The following is a 15,978-nucleotide window of genomic DNA, read 5'->3' as shown; positions in this document are numbered from 1 at the left end:
CTTTTAGTTGTGGCACTGATGTATGCAGGGGCATACATTTGAAGATCTTGGAGGCTCGTTTTGTCATGGCACACAGATTTGCAGAGCTGGGCGAGTTTCGTACGCCTATGGATCTCACACAGGCTCGTATTCCTTTACTCAGATATGCAAAATGCAGCTATTTCACTGGGGGAATCACTTTTTTCTGCTTTGCTGAAAGATGAGAGCCTATAGGTCTATGTATTCAAGTACTGTGGCTGCTCACTTTAAGGCACTGAAGGTGTGCACACACACATAGCCTTCCTCTCTGTTTCATCATGTCTTTCTCCTAGTAGCACCTAGTAGCATCCATATATCTATTAGTGAAGGTGTGGCCCATGTGTTGATGTCTAAATCTGTAGATTGGGGCCATGCTTACCTATAACAAATAGTCTGCAAACTTGGGGGACTCCCCAGATATGCAGACAAATCTGAAAACTTTTAAAAATACATTTGGGGGTGGCGTTAAATCTCCCCCCCAAAAAAAACCTTTTTTGTCTATGCATGTTCAGACAACTAACCTACCTCCTCTGGCAGTGGCTCCAGTGGTAGAGTTTACGGCAGCTGTCATAGGCTGGGCAACAGAAGCTGGACACCACTGCATTTGCTGGCAATCTCTGCTTGGTTCACTGGAGGAGCTGGAGCTGTGCTGGTCTACCAGGAATGGATGGAGCATGGGGAGGAGCTGGAGATGCGGCAGGGAGCTGTACCAGGTTCATCAGTGGCTGGCATCTGCATCTGCATCAATAAGCCACCCCCCTCAGAATCCCATCAACAAGCCCTGGACCTGTTTGTGTTATGATTGTTTATTGTTATACTGTGTTGTGTTTGGTTGCAATTGTTGGTTATTGGTGTACATGTTCTACAGACTGTTTTATGTATGGTTCTCTGTTATAATGTAAACCGCCCTGAGCCTCCGGGGAGGGCGGTATAAAAGTATGATAAATAAATAAATAAATAAAATAAATCTTGCCATGTTTTTATTATATGTATGATATGTGTTTTTGTGTTCTCTGCAGGAGAGGGATAGAGCAAGTGTTTGGTGAGCTTTGGATTGCTTTGAAACATGGGGCTGTTTATACTTTCACTTTGAATTCTGTAGTGGCTAGGGGTGATGAAAAGAGCAAGAGTCAGTCTTATCTACTTAACACTATCTTTGGAGGCTTGGCATCTGGTGGTTGGGCTTTATACCTGGGCCAGCTTGATGTGGTGGTTAGGAGTGCGGGTTTGAATCTGCGCTCCCCCACATGCAGCCAGCTGGGTGACCTTGGGCTCGCCACAGTACTGAGAAAACTGCTCTGATCAGGCAGTAATATCAGGGCTCTCTCAGCCTCACCCACCCCATAGGGTGTCTGTTGTGGGGAGAGGAAAGGGAAGGTGATTGTAAGCCACTTTGAGACTCCTTTGGGTAGAGAAAAGTGGCATATAAGAACCAACTCTTCTTCTTCTTCTTCTTCTTCTTCTTCTTCTTCTTCTTCTTCTTCTTCTTCTTCTTCTTCTTCTTCTTCTTCTTCTTCTTCTTCTTCTTCTTCTATGTGCCTGGGAAAGTGGGGAAGTTACCTTCCACAATGAGGTGACATGACATGGTCTGAAGGTGCAGCCAGTGGGTAAATATCACAATCTGTATATGTATATGAGCTTAGTTCGTTTCTTTTCTATAAACCAATTTTGCTAGACATGACAAGCCTGGTTTTTTAGAAGTTGACTGGGAACCTGACAGCAATAAGGGTGGGAGGGACATGAAGCAAGTTCCTGGGAATAAGAGCAATGATTGTGGTGGGAGAGTAGGAGAAGGAATGTATGCCCCCCCCCCCCATGTGTATCACAGGTTCCCACTTGTAATATAAACTTTGCAGTCAGGCAGGATTATGTGGAAAGATCCACAATGGTGTCAAGCTGGACTTAACCAAAAAGTTCATAGAGGATGTTTCTGCACCCCTAACCATGCCTGTCAGGGGAGTCTGCCAAGGACTGAGATTAGAGACCCGGAACAGAATAGCCTTTAAGAGCAGTGAGAAGCAGTAGTAACATAATTAGGAGGCCTTCAGAAGAGTAGAAGCCAGGGGTAGTCAACCTGTGGTCCTCCAGATGTCCATGGACTATGATTCCCTTGAGTCCCTGCCGGCAGGGGCTCATGGGAATTGTAGTCCATGGACAACTGGAGGACCACAGGTTGACTACCCAGTAGATGCCATTTGTTGAGGCCCAGGTGCAGACCCGTATGTGAGAATTGCAAGAATGCCCAACTTCACAAAAGTGAAGATCTAATTTAAATCTGAGAGTGTCGATGGAGGGCCAAAAGATATTCTTATGTATGAGAAGTCTGCAGTCATTATTTTTGAATGGCCTTTCAGATAAAATGAAGCAAGCATGAACTAGCAGTTGTATATATATTTTAAGAAGACATGTCAAGTTTTGTTAACCTCATATGGCATTGGAAGCTGTAAGATAATCAGCTACAAGAATGGGCATCCTTACTAGGTGAGCCAGTTAACTATGTTAGGAGATGATTTAAAAATTCTATAAGGAGGGGAAGTTGCATTGATCGAGAGCTTATGGACTCGCGTAATTGCTCTCCTTTCATTAGAATCGTAGACTTGGAAGGGACCTCCAGGTTCATCTAGTCCAACCCCTTGCAGAATGCAGGAAATTCACAACTACCTGCCTACTGACAGTGACCCCATTTCCATATCCAAAGCACTAACCTGGATTAACAGAACAGAGCTGTGAAAATACCAGAATAGCCAGACAGGGCTGTTGAGGGAAATTGTGCAGAACATTTCTGTCTGTAAGCTCATGACCAATGCCTTAGTACAGGGGTAGTCAACCTGTGGTCCTCCAGATGTTCATGGACTACAATTCCCATGAGACCCTGCCAGCAGGAGCTCATGGGAATTGTAGTCCACGGACATCTGGAGGACAAGTTGACTACCCTTGCCTTAGTAGTCACAATGGCAATGAATGGAAGGAGAATCCTTGACCCATGGAAGCAGCTGTAGGCTTCTGAGTTGCCAATGAACCATGGCTGGTTCCACCCTCTCCATCCCTTCTGTATTCCAGCCCTCCTCCCTTGCCTGCTATAAAAAATACCCTACATATCTGCTATGCTGTGGGGGTGCTGTGAATGAGAGGACCAAGGAAGAATGGTCAGAGGAAAGGCAGCTAGATTGCATACGGAAACTGCAGTAGTAGGGACTCATTGTTCTGTTCTCCATCCTGGATGGAACGGTGCTATAGGATGAAAGTGTCATCTACCTCCAGTGGATCCCTTTTCTCATGAAGATGGATCAGCAGCTAGTTATTCAGGGGGAGATGGCATGGCTGTTTAAGAGCTGCTTGATCATGTTTTTGGACAGGCGAGCTATGAATGAACGGCACGGGCAGAGGGTTGGGACCGGATGGAGCATACCTGCTTGGCATTCAGAGCGTGCAAGCGTCATTCCTTACCCTCTCCGTATTAAAAGATCTCATGAAGCAGCTGGTGGGAAAGACCGTTCACAGCCGGAGAGCCCGGGAGAGCCCCTGTCAGTCGGAAGAGATAATTCTGAGCTAGATGGCTGCGGCTCAGAGACAGAATCCCTGCTTTGCATGTAGAGGACCCCAGGTGCAAGCCATGGCTTTCCCTCGACACAGGGGTGAAGTGGTGAAGCGGTTTGAGACATGGCTTAAGATCTGGGACACCGGGTGCATATCCTCACTCTTGTCAGGGAGCTCATGACCTTGGGCCAACAATGAGGATGACCTGAGGCCCGGAGACCAAGCCCCACGAGAAAGGACTGAAGGACCTGGCCATATTCAGTCTGGAGAAGAGGAGGTGGTGCAGGGGGACATAACTGCTCTCTTTAAGAATGCAAAAGGCTGTCACTGAGAGGAGGGCAGGGAGCATTTCCTCTGTTGGCAGGGGAGGACTTGCAATAATGGGTTTAAATTCTGGGTGGAAAAGTACTGGCTTGGCTATTGGGGGGGGGGAATTTCACAGTCAGAGTAGTTCTGCAGTGGAATCAATTGCGTGAAGAGGTGGGGGAGCTCTCCCTCACTGGCAGTCTTCAAGCAACGGCTGGACAGGTACTTCTCATGGATGCTTGAGGCTGATCCTGCATTGAGCAGGGGGTGGAACTAGATGGCCTGTGTGGCCCCTTCCAACTCTATGAGTCCCTGTCCATTTAACCTACCTAGAAGGTTGGCAGGGAAAAGCACAGTCAATTTGCAGCCAACTAATGTTGGCGCCAAAGGGCTTCAAGGCAAATGGATGTCGAGAGGTGGTTAGCCATGGTCTACCTCTGCGTAGCAACCCTGGACTTCCCTGGTGGTCTCCTATCCATGTATCAACCAGGCCGGATCTTGCTTAGCTTCGGAGAGCTGATGAGATAACGCTAGCCTGGTCCATTTGGGAAAGAGCACCTATCTCTCTGGGTCAGCCCTCAACGGTTAGTTATGAGGGTAAACTAGATGAAGGGAGAGCCCCCCAGTCTCCTTGGAATAACGATGTGGTACAGATGAACTAGTCAGAAAGAGCTTCCTGTGCCTGAGACCATGGAGATCCACTGCCAGTCGGAGTACCAAAAGTCTAGGGCCGACCCAGGACCATCTAGAACAGGGATTCTCAACCAGGGGTCCATGGCCTTTCCCCTCCTGCCTTAGTGGACTCGGCCACAAGCTAGGGAACTGGCTGTGTCTATTGCTCCCCCTCCCAAGTATGAGTTCTCGTGTGGTTTCTGTGCCTGGGAAAGGAAGCACCTGCCTGCCTGCTCCCCCCTTAAATCGCCTCCTGTCTCTCCTCCCTCAGTCCTCCTGGAGCCTGTCCGTTAACGCAGGTGGTGATGTCACTTCCAAGGAAGGTGTGGCAGGGAGGCGGGCCATTTGACATCACTTCCGCCCCCCCAAAAAGTCTGAAAAATTATTTCAGGGGCTCCTCCATGGTCAAAAGTTTGGAAAAGGCTGATCTGGAACAACCGAAAGGTTCGAAAATACCAGCCAGAATAAACAATCCCGAGCTTGCTAGATGAATGGTCTGACTCATTATACGGCAGTTTCGTATTACTGTGCTAAGGGCAGTCTGTGTTTGGGGAGGGGCCATGGCTTAGCAGGGGAGGACATGCCTTGCACGTAGGAGATCCCAAATTCAATCTCTGGCATTCTCTACTTAGCAGTCTTTGGCAACTCTACTTAAAGCATCTCAAGCAGTAGATTTTGGAACGGACCCTGGAGACTGGCTGCTGGTCAGAACTAGACGGTATTGAACCGGATAGACCAACAGGGTTTTCCATTCCGGTGAACAGACTCCAGTTCGCAGCTGCCCCTTTTTGCAGACCCTGGGCCCTTCGCATGCCTGTTTCCCCTGCACAGAGCTTTGCAGTTAAAGAGCCCCTTTTCCTATATTGAACCGGCTGCCAAAGAAAATCCTCTTCCCAGGGAGCGAAGGAACGGGAACTTGTCAAAGCGACAGTCGTGACGAGGCCCTTGCCAAACCCAGCGAGCCAACAGCCGGTTTGATTTCCTAAACACAAGCCGGGCTGAGCTTCCGCGCACACTACCAGTGGCCGTCAGCATTGTCTGAGCGCATGGCCGAAGTGACTCCTAGCCCGTTTCGCAAAAGGAACCGAGCGGACTTGCGTGGCTGAACCCAGTCAAGACGTAACAACGTCCCCTTCTAAACCTGCTTTATTCCTCCACCTCCTCTGGGCCTACCAGACTCTGCCCAACAGCATGGTAGGAGTGACAGCCTACAATGCAGGAAGTGAGTCAAGTCACAGCTGACTTAGGGTGGGCTTGTAGGACTTCCAAGGCAAGAGGCGTTCAGAGGTGGTCTGCCCTAGCCTGCCTCTGGGTCATGCCTCTGGTGTTCCTTGGAGGTCTCCCACCCAAATACTAGCCAGGACCATCCCTGCTTAACATGTGAGATCCGATGGGGATCGGACTAGCTCAGACTATCCAGGCCACCCATGGAATGTAGGCAGTAAAATTTATGGAAATATGAATGGGAATCCCTTCAAGTGGTGGCTATTTAGTCCCACTAAAAGGGCAGGTAAGCACCTTGAGAACGCTTAGGGTCTTCATGGTGTCATCTCTAGATATTTTGGATATTGTAGTCCAGGGGTAGTCAACCTGTGGTCCTCCAGATGTTCATGGACTAAAATTCCCATGAGCCCCTGCCAGCATTTGCTGGCAGGGGTTCATGGGAATTGTAGTCCATGAACATCTGGAGGACCACAGGTTGACTACCCCTGCCATAGTCCACTCATCGTCTGCCCGGCATCTGCCCGGGTAAAATGGCCAGGTGGAGAAATAAAGTTTCTGCAGACTTTTTTGTTTGCCAACAGCTGTTTCTTTGTCTTTCTTTTGCAGTGACATCTGTTTGACCTGTGTTGCCTAAAAATGTGTCCAGACACGTTGTGGATTCGTTGCACAGTGTGAGAAATAAAAGGAAAGGAAAGAACAAGTGTTTCAGGTGTAAGTGGCCTTAGTTATTTAGATAAACACCAAGAAGAAAGAGATTAGGTGGGAAAGTCTGGGGCGGGGAGATGTCAGGGGATGAGGCCGCTGTGTCACCTGCCTGCAGCATCACAGACTTGACAGGAAGTTTATGGATAGAGCTGGCCACATAAGCACTGCCATGAGCTATGTCTGTGCAACCCCTTGGATGATATTTCATTGCCAATCCAACACAGGAGCTGTCACACGTGTGAACCACACAGCTAAAGATATATATCAGGTGTGGGGCTGGCCCCTGGGGGGGGGAGCATAGTTCAGCAGCAGAGGCCATGGCTAGCATTCATAAAGTCCCTATTCCAGTTTTTTGGGGGGTTTCACAGCGAAGATTTTCAAAAAATGAAAAGCAGCTGTTGCCAATGGGATGATAGAATGAAAATGGGGGTGGGATGGATTAACCCAGGGGTAGTCAAACTGTGGCCCTCGAGATGTCCATGGACTGCAATCCCCATGAGCCTCTGCCAGCGAATGCTGGCAGGGACTCATGGGAATTGTAGTCCATGGATATCTCAAGGGCTGCAGTTTGACTTGCCCCTAGATTAACCCTTGCTGCTATTTTGCTCCCATCCACTTGCTTTTCCCATCTCTCTTTGGATCTGCTACCGCAGGATTTCCCCATTTCCTTTACTTCTGCTCCTTCCTGACAAAGAACCTGTGTTCTTATTGGTGCCAGCAGCTAATCTGAATTACTGGAGGTCCTTGTGTTTTCCAAAGAAAGCTGCCCTTGTCCGGAAGAGTATGCGTAACCTGAGATTTCCTTTGTACCCACTGTACTTTGTGTCTCCTTTACCCCTTCTAAAGTGCATTATGGTTTGCAGGCTTGGGCTCTCAGCTTTTGCTTCTTGTTTTATCCAGGCTGAAGAAATAGTCTAGGGAAGTTTGCTTATAACTTTGTGATGTTTTAATTGCTCCCAGTAAAGTATTATTTCATTCACACAATTTCCACCGTCATGCAGAAGGTCCCAGGTTCAGTCCCTGACATCTCCACTTAAAAGATCAGGCAGTAAGAGATGTGAAAGACCAGAGACCATGGAGAGCTGCTGCTAACCTGAGCAGATCATACTGGTCTTGACGAGCCAATAGTCTGATTGAGTAGAGGGCAGGATTTTTTGGAAGTCTTAGGAGCTGCTGGTGAAGGGAAAGATGGGAAAGATTCACACCTGCAAATGGACTTGTAATGGGGGCCTGTAGGCCAGCAGGTTACAGTGGTTAAGAATCATGGCCTCTATTATAGAACAGCTGGGTTTTATTCCCCACGCCTCCAACTGCAGCCAGCTGGCTCATCACAGTCCTGGTAGAGCTGTTCTCACAGAGCAGTTCTGTCAGAGCTCTCAACCCCACTGGTGTAATGAACAGGAACTCTGCACATGCTCAGCAGCACATACAGCAGAATAAAAGGCCACCAAGCTGTCCAGGGTGATCTTTTCCCTGTCTTTCTGCCTGATGTATATAACACTTCACAATACAGTGGGATGGAGCTCAAACATCCTTTGTCATGACCAATGGGTGAGTTTTTAAAGTGCTCCAACACTGGGGAGTATCACAAGCAGAATACTTGCTAGAACCCTCTAAGCAAATGCTGCGAGCCAAAAAAAAAATTGTGTGTGTATTTGGATATATATTTGGAACCATTTCTAAATGGAAGCATAAATGATAGAATTCTGCTCTGCTGTCTCTAAACTGATTTCATTTAAAGAAAGAAATCCATAATCAAATCCCACGACAGGCTCCACGGCTTAATTTCTGGGAGGAGGAGACTCAGGCTGAGATATTAGGTAGGGAATTCAACTGGAGAGAGCCACAATGAAAATTAATTGTATCAAGAGTTGTCACGCTGCCATTAGAATAACCATGAAGCATTACGATCTTTTTAAATATTAAAATTAATAGTGTTAAAAAAAAAACCAACAACAGTTCAGCCCAATTTAAAACACTTGGATACCAAATGGAAAAGATGGGAAACTGCTCCTTAATGGAAACGGAAATCTTTCCCTTCGCCTGGCCCGTGCAAATCCCAAACAGGTCTGAGTCCTCGGATTTACCCTGGAGCGGGCCTGGGTCTGCAACCAGAGGGGTTCACCCGTTTAAACCCCCTTTTGCGATCAATTACGGAGCTGCTCTCAATTCATCAGCCAGCGATTTTTGTATACTTTTAAAGCACCGGTATCTGCACAAAGGCTGGATGGCAGGAGCCGGTGAGGGCGCCGGGGGGGGGGGGGAGGGAGGGAGGAGGAGAGACTGTGCAGATCGTGCAGAAACCAAGCGCCCCCCCTCTTTCCAAACTCCTCCGTCTTGGTGCCCCAAACGACGGCGCTCCAGACGTGTCCCCCCTCCTCCATGCAAAGTCGCAGGACAGCCCTCCACCTCCCCCCCCCCGCCTTCCCCTGGACGCCCCTTTGCTGCCGCTGCCCGCCCCGTCGCGGGCCGTCCTGCCCGCGCCTCCCTCCCCTCCGTCTCTCCCTCCCTCCCCTCGTCCGCCGCCGCGCTCCGTGGGTGGGTGGCCGAGGGGAGGACTGCGAGCGCCTGGCTCCCTCAGCCGACACACAGTCCGGCGCCGCAGTGGTGGCGGCGGCGGCGGCAGCAGGCAGGCAGGCAGGCAGGCAGGGAGGCGCGGAGCGCTGTCCGCCCCCTCGCGGTGCTGAAAGGCCCGGGGCGCCGCGCCTGCCGCTCTCCTTGCCTGCCGCGGGCTCCGAGGAGGGCAGCCGGCCGGGGGAGCCCGCCGCTGCCATGGGCGCCTCCGCCTCCGCCGCCGCCCGCCAAAGTTTCCCGGTGCCCAGGAGCGAGCCCAGCTGAGCGAGGACGCCTCCCCAAGTCTCCCGCCTCTCCGCACGGAGAAGGTAAAGCGGCAGGCGGCGGCGGCGGGGACGGGACGGGGACGGATTCGCTGCCTCGTGCGCTTCGGGGCGGCCGCGGCGAGTGAGTGAGTGGGTGGGTGGGTGGCTGAGTGGGTGGGTGCGTTTTCGGCAGGCAAAGGGGCGAGGAGGGACCGAAGGCGCGGTGAACAATTCGGCACGTGAAAAGAGCGAGCGAGCGAGCGAGAGACCCCCAGAAAGAGAGTGGGTGGTGGATTTGACGCCCCCTCCCCCGCAAACGCACAAAAGGGAGAGCGCCAAAGCGTCCCCAGACCCCAATCCTGCACGGAGTTAGCCCACGCTGACACTCGGACTAGAGTAACTCCCCCTAAGATTGCGCCTTCGTCACCCATCAATTCCCGGGCTGGTTGTCGCAGAGGGGGGCAAAAAGGACAGCTTCCAACTTCGCAGGAGGGTTGAAGCAGTACCTGAGGGAGGGGAAGGGTCTCAGCGTCTGGGTGAAGCAGGGTTAGGGGCAGCTATTCCAGGGGAGCGAGTGCGAAGCGGGAAGGGGGTGGGCACCTTTTCCTGATCAGTGGCAGCGGCGAACATTCCAGCTCTCCACTGTGCCTCTAGGCAGCAGGACTCGCACTCAAGACCCTTGGAATGCCCTGGGACAGGAGAACGGGGTCATGTAGAGCAGGGGCCAGCAGGTGGGCTAGAACATGGGAGACCTGGGATGCAAGCCCCCACTCAGCTTGGAAGCTCGCTGGGTGAACTTGGGCCAGTCCCTCTTGCTCAGCCTGACCTACCTCGCAGGGTTGTTGGGAGGACAAAACAGAGGAGGACAGGATGATTTGTGCAACCTGGATCTCCTTTGTTTTTAAAGAACTTTAGAGAAGATAGAATCCCACTTTCGTGGTGTGAAGAGATGCACAGGAGTTTGTGCAAGATGGGGAAAGCCCTCCACAGCTGGTGCTCAGCCCTCCTCCAGATTTGTGTGCCTGGAGTCTCTCCAACACACCACAGAAGTACTACATAATTTACTACAAGCAATCCTAGGGAAAACAGGGGCTACGTGCAGACCCCCCCCCTTAAAGGGGTTTGAGTCCACCTTCTTCTCTAGCACTGTCCTCCCCACACATACTGCTAATTTTTTGAAGGAGAAGCTGCTGGCTGCAAATCAGCCATGCAGTACTGGGGGGGGGGCATTTAAGTTTCTCAACCCGAAAACCTGCAAACTGTAGAGATGCACATCTCGGAAATTCCCCTACAAGAGACCTGCAATGGGGGAAGACCAATCCGGCTGGGTGTTGTGGGATTCCCCCCCTCCTCCAAAGCTATCTGCCCCCGCACATACCAACTGTAGCAGAGCCAATCAGCTCCCGCCCCCAGCAAGACTCTTTTGTAAGAGAGATTCCTTTGGAGAAGAACGTGTAGGAGTACGGGGTGCGATACGACAGTCCTTCTAAACCAGGGGTAGTCAAACTGCGGCCCTCCAGATGTCCATGGACTACAATTCTCATGATGCTGGCAGGGAAATGCTGGCAGGGGCTCATGGGAATTGTAGTCCATGGATATCTGGCGGGCTGCAGTTTGACTACCCCTGTTCTAAACCAACCAGTCAAGGAAGGGGGATGTGAGGGATGTGTGGATGTGTGTATACATAACAGATCCCACATGCACACATCACAGCAAAAGTATCCCATAGTCCAAAATGAAAGTTGTGCTTCTTCAAGCAGAAATTCTTTGTCTGGGCGACATTTCTTTCACCAGAATCAGAAGACAACAGAAGTTCCAAGCTTATTCCTAGATTCAGTGTAGTGGTTGGAGCACCCGATTCTGACCTGCGTAGATTCGGGTTCAGATCCTCACAAAGTCCTGGAACTCACTGAGGGACTCTGGGCCAGGCACTCTCACCCGGACCTACCTCACAGGGCTGTAGTGAGGATAAAAACGGGGAGAGCATCTTGTGCCCCTCCACGAGTGCCTTGGAAGCATGGGGGAGATAAAGAGGGAATTTGAGGAATGGGTATGGGTTATTTACAAGCAGAGCAATCCTAAGCAAGGTTATACCCACCCAGCCTGTTGGCTGCAATTAACTTAGAAGAAACTTGCATAGGGATTGTGCTGCCAGTCAGAGAAGGGGGCTGAACATGAACAACTTTCACTCCAGCTTCTATAAAGCTGAATCACGGGGTGTGTATGGTATCAATACTTGACCTGGATAGCCTAGGCTAGCCTGATTTCATTAGGTCTTGGAAGCTAAGCAGGATTGGCTCTGGTTAGAATTTGGATGGGAGACCTCTAAAGCAGGGGTAGTCAACCTGTGGTCCTCCAGATGTTCATGGACTACAATTCCCATGAGCCTCTGCCAGTGCTGGCAGGGGCTCATGGGAATTGTTGTCCATGAACATCTGGAGGACCACAGGTTGACTCCTCCTGCTCTAAGGCATATCAGGGTGTGATGGCAGGGGCAAACCACCCCTGAACATTTCTTGCCTTGAAAACCTCACCGGGGGTTGCCCTAAGTCAGCTGGGACCTCCCTGGTCTCTTCCACTTTTGAAAATTGCATCTAGTATTAATGGCATTAATGCATTTCTGATGGGCTTCAGCACAAGGGAAAGGCACAAGTATTTGGATGCAGCCGTGGATCAGGCTTCCCCCGGGCGGTTTCAAGGAAGCAGCTTGACTTTCCTGTGTGTGGTGATGAAGACAGATTCCTCCAGGCAGTACATTTTCAGTTAGGAGAAGAAACGGGAAAAGTGGCTGTCTCCTCCAACCCCTCGGCCTTTCCACAGCAGGGACTAGGAGCACGAGAAAGAGAGAGAGAGAGAGGGAGAGTCAGAGAGGAACTTTCTTCTTAGAAATGTGATTTAAAGGAGGAAGCATCTCAAGGAGTACTTAAGGAAATTGGTTTCCCATCCAAGGATCAACCCTGCTTAGCTTTCATGATCTACTGTGTGGCTTTGCCACACCATTCCACAAACTGGGATCTAATGACATCCACCCTGCCATCTTGGACTCATCTACTGGTGCGTTACCTGCCACCATGTCTCATCAGTGCCTTTCTAATGTCTTCATAGGAGAGGCTCACAGTGCGGTATTGGCCATCCCATAGCATGAGTGCCCTTCTGCTCCATTCATAGGACAAGCAGGTTCACAATGTGAAACAGCTATCATTAAAACAGCCACCTTCAACATGTCAGTCTCTCAGGATTCATTTAAAGGTGTACAAAATATGTCCCTGGATGCATGACAAGTGAAGCAGGAGTCAAGCCCCCTCCCCCCATAAAACGTTTTTTTATATACAAAACAGAAACCCTTCAGTGCTACATGTGTGATATTCCCCTCCAGAGAAAGAACTTTCCGCGGGAGAGCTCTCGGTGTCTGGGCTGTGTGGGTGGTATGTGTGTTGTGGGGTGCGCACACAGGTGCTTGAGCCTGTGTGTACATTCTTGGGACTGACGTCTCTGTCCCCCAGGAACAAAGGCTCCCTGAGAAGGAAACTCTTATTTCCTCCTGCGTTTCTCTCCTCCAACACAGGATCACTCAGGGCCATTTCTGACGTAATGTTTTTGGAGGAAGAGGTTTGGAAAAAAAAACCCGTCACTGCAGAAATGAAAAATCTACATGGAACTCTGCAGGAATTGTCTGCTTTCTCCTCTTCCCTGCAAAACCAGGACAGACTTCTCATTCTGACATGACAGATCTCTACCCTTCCTCAGTGCATATTCAGTCATGGGGTGGGGGGCGGTTGAATTCACTATACAGAGAGGTCAGAATCTTACAGGCTGGGTAAGCAAAAGACCTTCTGATGGGTATTTTGTTATTGCCAGCAAGTCTCAGTTGACTTAAGGCAACCCCATAAGGCTGGAGACATTCAGGGTTTGTTAGTCATTGCCTGCCTTATGGTCTCCCATCCAAGTAGCAACCAAGGCTGACCCTGCTTAGCTTCTGAGATAGGACATGAATGTGTTGGCGTAGCTCTCCTAGTGCGGTACTTTATCAGAGATAAATGGATAGGTCTGAGTTTTGTCTTTCGAGACGTCCATGGACTACAATTCCCATGAGCCCCTGCCAGCATTCGCTGGCAGGGGCTCATGGGAATTGTAGTCCATGGACGTCTGGAGGGCCGCAGTTTGACTACCCCTGACTTACAGCAACTTCATGGGATTCTCGAGGGAAGAGACATTCCAGGGTGGTTTTCTTTTGCTTCCATCTTGCCTAGCAACCCTGGCCTTCCCTGGGGGTCTCCCATCCAAATACTAATCAAGGACACCCCTGCTTAGCTTCCAAGATCTGGAAAGATTAGGAGAGACCAGCAGGTTATTCAGATCAGGGCAAATTAATAAAATAGGTGTAGTAGGTCATTTGGAGTGTAATCTAGTGACAACTGTGAAAGAGACACAGTGAAAGGGGTTGTACCCTACCCTTCTGCTTAGCCAAATTGGAAGAAGAAGAGCTGTTTATATATATTTTGTTACTGTTTGAAGGAGTCCCAAAGCAGCTTACAGTTGCCTCATCGTCCTCTCCCTACAACAGACATCCTGTAAGATAGGTGAGACTGAGAGACTTCTGAATGAATGGTGACTGGCCCAAGGTCACCCAGTTGGCTGCATGTGGAGGAAGGGGGAATCAAACAGTTCTCCAGATTAGAGTCCGCCACTGTTAACCAGGACATCAGGCTGGCTTTCAAAACCTTCTCCTGGCCCACAGAAACGTCCTCCAATAAAAATGGCTTTTCTGCCCCTGGATGAAGGATCTTGGGATGAGAAGGTCGGTTCAAAAGTGGCTGAATGGAGTGGAAGGAACAAGCCAACTTGCCCTTACGTAGAGTTAGGAAACTAGGTTGACTCAGCCTTCCATCTTTCCGAGGTGGGTAAAATGAGTACCCAGCTTGCTGGGGGGTAAACGGTAATGAGTGGGGAAGGCACTGGCAAACCACCCCGTATTGAGTCTGCCATGAAAACACTAGAGGGCATCACCCCAAGGGTCAGACATGATCCGGTGCTTGCACAGGGGATACCTTTAGCTTTACCTTTTTAGAGTTAGGAATGCTCCTGATGGGGCTTATCAAATGGTCATGTATCCTTCATGTGTTCTCCAGCCCGCTGCATGACCACATGAGTCCTGATGAATTCCATGCTGGGAAATTGATTCCCAGGTATGTGGGGGCCTAATTCTGACAATGCAGGTAAGAAGAAATGGAGCATAAGCATCACCTGTGGACCATTTTCTTGACCTGAAATCACCCTAGAGAGCTGCTTCTTGCTCTGTTGGGGAAATGTGTGTGTCATTGATCAGTGCCCCATGGTTGCCCCAGAGGGGGCCATTTCAGTTTTATTTATGTTCATTTATATTTAAATTTATTAACCGCCACTCCCAGACCAAGCCGGTCATGGCGGTTTACAATAAAATACATAAAACAGAATAACAAAATAGATATCAAACTTAGCAGCAAAATCTCGCCAATTCCCTCCCAACCCACCAGTCCAGACCTAGGATACACTGCCTGCTGACCTCGGGAGAAGTCACCTGCCTAGATGGTTGGGCATCTGGAGGGCCTCTAAGGGCAGCACCCAGATCTTCCTTAGCCCGGCCTCAACCAAATGCCTGGTGGATGAGCTCCATCTTGCAGGCCTTGCAGAACTGTGATAGCTCCACCAGGGTCCTTAACTCTCCTGGGAGCTCATTCCACCAGGCTGGGGCCAGGACCAAAAAGACCCTGGCCTTGGTCAGCAGATTCAATCCTGGGGGGGGGGGAGGCTTAAACCCGTCCTCCTGTGTCCCATGATCCCGATCTGAATTGGTCAGTGCTTGTCTGGGAATTAAGATCTCACAAGGAATTTATGATTTATGGACTCAAGAAGGACACAAATTCAATGGTGTGTGCAGTTAGGTCTTCAGTTTTTGACATCTGTGCCCCTATCCCATATACTTAGCAAGGGCCAGGGCTGGGTCCATGTGTGGGTTGCAATTACCCCAAATTTGTATAGTTCTCCCCCCCCTGAAAGCTGTGAAGTGAGCAATGAATTTAACCTGGTTATTCATCTGTCTTCAACCAATAGATTGATTACATTTCATTAAACCTGCATACCGCCCAAGCCTTGATATGGGTGCTTTTTGGAGATATCAAAAGGAATGTGAGACAACTTGCAATTTTAATGAATAAAAGCTGATGTGCTTTGCTAGAAGGAAAAAACACCTTTCGTACTTGCTTTTCCATTTCTCTTTCTGTTTCACCAGAGTCCCCCCCCCAAAAAAAAGGTGAGAGGAAGCAATCAACACTGCTTATTAACATTTCCCATCATTGATTAAACTGCCTCCCAGGTTTAATTGAATGAGGATTTAGTGGAGAGCATGTCCATCCGAGCCTAAGAGAGTTCAAATTCTCACCAAGTCATGAACCTCTTTGGGTTGGCCATTTATCTCACAGGATACTATGGGATTTCTCCTACCCTTTCCATGACGACCACACTGCACTCTTGAAGGGAGAGGAAGACCCAACTGTAAAGCTGAAGGATAGAATCATAGAGTTGGAAGGGGCCATACAGGCTATCTAGGCCATCTAGGGCAGGGGTAGTCACGAGCCGAGAATCATCTCTCCATATTACCCTTCTTTCCTTAAACGAGCCTGACCTCCCTATTGCCAATCTAATGAATTATTTAAAACCA

General features: G+C 49.7%; 1 protein-coding gene across 1 annotated transcript in view; it reads left to right on the top strand.

Annotated features, from left to right (window-relative positions):
- The first annotated feature begins 9,066 nt into the window (after positions 1-9,066).
- The window catches only part of LOC143836367 (opsin-5-like), a 91,928-nt gene continuing 85,016 nt past the window's right edge, over positions 9,067-15,978 (top strand). The window contains exon 1 of the mRNA XM_077335596.1: positions 9,067-9,344. The gene's annotated coding sequence lies outside the window, so the exon portion shown is untranslated. The remainder of the gene's footprint in view (positions 9,345-15,978) is intronic.

Source organism: Paroedura picta, chromosome 4 (genome assembly GCF_049243985.1).
Source record: "Paroedura picta isolate Pp20150507F chromosome 4, Ppicta_v3.0, whole genome shotgun sequence".
Classification (NCBI taxonomy): domain Eukaryota; kingdom Metazoa; phylum Chordata; class Lepidosauria; order Squamata; family Gekkonidae; genus Paroedura; species Paroedura picta.
This window is presented reverse-complemented; position numbering and strand designations above follow the sequence as displayed.